This window comes from Lactuca sativa, chromosome 7 (genome assembly GCF_002870075.4).
Source record: "Lactuca sativa cultivar Salinas chromosome 7, Lsat_Salinas_v11, whole genome shotgun sequence".
Lineage (NCBI taxonomy): Eukaryota > Viridiplantae > Streptophyta > Magnoliopsida > Asterales > Asteraceae > Lactuca > Lactuca sativa.
The window spans coordinates 62358559-62361824 of record NC_056629.2 but is presented as its reverse complement, the minus strand read 5'-3'; positions in this window follow the sequence as shown (position 1 = coordinate 62361824).

Sequence of the window (3266 nt, the reverse complement as noted above, 5' to 3'; positions counted from 1 at the left end):
CGTGTTGTGGAGCAGCATGCTCTCTCTCCATCTCTCCTCTAGCCCGCACATTTCGAAGTCTCGGTCTGGCCGGTGGTTACTGCTCCGACTGTGCCTCCTCCAGCTCCGCATCTACTGGCGGTATAACAAAACCGCCTCCAACATTCACCACTACCCGCATAACTCCCAAAACTTGAATGGTTAAATCAGTGTCCAGGAATCGGGTAAGATTCCTCACAAAGTCGTGAGTCAAAATATGATACGACCGAGCAAGGCGAGTAACCAAATGTCCCCCCGTAATCGGACTCCCGAGCCTAGAACTAGCCGCTTTCTTTCCCATGAACCTCGCCAGCATATATGGTAAATCACAGCAAACCCAAGTGTAATAAGAGTCCATAGATAGAACAAATTCTGAATAGGGACTTTATCGCCATGATGCTTGTGATTTATAGAAAAAGTAATAAGGCGATGTAGAAATCGGTAAACGGGATTCCGAATCTGTGACTCACTAGAGTCACGAGTATTATACTCATGGTTAGAAATACTCCGCCAGAACTGAACATCCATAACACCGGGATTAAAATCTTGAACGCATCCAAGTAGGAATGGTATGAAAAACGGAGATTGAGTCTCCACTTCGGTATAAAGTCCCATCCGCCAAGCGAACTCCCGAAGACTACATTCCCTATAAACACCACCCAACTGGAACACAAGTGCCCGGTTATAATTAAAGTCAATGGTGCGTTCTTCGAATACTACGGTAGAGAAAAACTCCACCGATAACTCCCGGTACACGGGTTCTTGAATTGCAAACAAATTCTGCCACCCGTGACAAGTGAAGGAAAAATGATCCCCCTCGTATGTTTTCGTCCAATATCATTCTAACTCAGTAACCATTCCCACACCACCGAGCCATCCCCAATCGACAATCAGAGCTATCGCAAATTCCCTGTTGTACAACCATCCCAACCGATTTTCATATGTAGTCAATAATGGTCGAGGAATGTTTTGTGGAAACCGATACAAAGGATGAATACTCGCCACATCAATCGGATTTTCCTCCTGTGGAACAGCCCTTCTAGGTCCCATTTCTGCAAATAAAATTAAACCAAAACAACAAACATCCTAAGCATTAAAAAAATAAAACTGTTTGCCCAGAAGTCACGACGTGGCCAAGCACGCCAAGTCGTGAACAACAATCGGGACGTGGGTCTGGATCGGTCACTCTATACCTAATGTTAACCAAAAACAACACTTGGGGTTTGTTCCTATGGATATTCAAAGGACATGCAACCTAGAATCAACAACTAACTTCAACCAATTTCGTGAATCTCATTGTTCACATAAACCCTAACCATAAAAATGTAAAATTGCAAGCAATAACTACAATTAATGGATAAAATACATACCAAATGGAGTTAGAAGACAAGAAATTCGAAGAATTTGGAAGGAAAATTAAAGAAATCAGCTGTGGGGACCCTTTTGTTTCCGTTCGTGAAGCAGTGTGAGCAAATGGGGAATGTGCGGTCAAAGGGTTTAAGAAATGGTCCCCCCCCCCCCCTTGATTTTTAAAGGCCACGTCGTGGCATACGTTACCACGTCGTGGATAACATAATCTATTAAAAAAAACTTTTTTCATCTTATCCCCGTAATTTCTCTATAACCACGACGTGGCACTATCAGACCACGACGTGGCATATGTCTGATCGCAAAAATTGAGTAAAATCACACATTTTAACTAACTACTTTGCATTCCATTTATTAATTAAAGTACCCCACAGCTAATTCTTACCAAGTATCAGTTATTAAACGATGAGTTGATATTTTTCCTAATTAAAAATCAAAAATTAAAAGAAAAGAAAATGCAAACCAAGCTCGGGTTGCCTCCCGAGAAGCGCTTCTTTTTCTTGGAGTCTTGAGCTGGACTCCGTGCCTCCTACGTTGAATCCTCTGAAGAGTCTATCACCAGCTGGACCTTTTGTTCCTTGAAACGCCTCTTGTAAGCTTGCACACGTCTTTTGTACGCCTTCTTTGAATTCTCTCTTTTAGCTTTGACCTCTTCTTCAAGCTTGCGTTTAATCCCTTGAGTGTAGCACCTGGTTCCTGGTACGTAAATCTTATTTGAGTATTTCCCTTCTTTTAGCCTTGGACTCGGCGAGTCATAGGTCCGACTCGCCGAGTGGATGCGGGACCCGGGACAAGTTTAAGTTGGCGACTCGGCGAGTCCATATCCTAGACTCGGCGAGTCATAGCTGTTGGATGAAACCCTAAGTTTCAGGGGTTTGCACCCTATTTAAACGACTTAACTGCCCCAAGCCAGCCCCCATTCACCCTCAGAGCCCTGTATCTCTCTCTAGTCTTGCTTTCTTGTGAGTTTGAAGTGTTTGTGGTGTATTGAAGTTTCTTTGAAGGAAAAGAAGAGGGAATCAAGAAGAGGAGAAGGAGGCCAAGCATCTCTGTGTCATTCCAACGTTTCCCCTAAGGTATAGCTCGTTTCCCCTCTGTTTTTAAGCTTATAGCTCCATAAAAGTCCTTTTTGAGCCATTTCCAAGATTGTGTATGCTTAAGGGTTTGTAATAAGTCGATTGGCCTCTAGATCTAGGCAAGATTGAGCTCCAGGAGCTCAGATCTGTTAGCTTTATGGCCCCATGTTGCTTGTTCACCCTAGATCTACCCTTTTGAGGCATTTTGAGCCCTAAAATCCATATTGGTGAATATCCACACGTAAAGTTGGAAACTTTACGTGTGATTCGTGTCCTAGAAGTCCAGATCTGTGAATGGCATGGACTGGAATCGAGCAAATCTGTGTATTTAGTGGGTGCATGGCAACGACTCGGCGAGTCGTTCATGTGACTTGGCGAGTCTGTTCGCGAGTCTCCGAGTTTGTTCCCTTTTCGTAGTGTCGAGTGAGCAGTGAGTCACGGGGTGTGACTTAGTGAGTCGGAAGCTGAACTCATCTATGGAGGTACTCGGCGAGTCAATGCCCTGACTCGGCGAGTTCAAGGCAATCTCCTTAGATCAAGAACAGACTCGACGAGTTGTTCATACAACTCGGCAAGTCTTAGCATAAGTATTCATCGGATGAAGATGAACTCGACGAGTTGTTCATACAACTCGGCGAGTAGGATGAAGGACTTGAATATCAGTTTAGAAGGAGAACTCGTCGAGTCGTCGCCTAACTCGACGAGTAGGAACGGGATCCAGGACAATCGTTAAGGTGGTGACTCGGCGAGTTGGAAAGCCAACTCGGCGAGTCGGGTCAACTGAAAGTTGACTCTGACTTTGAC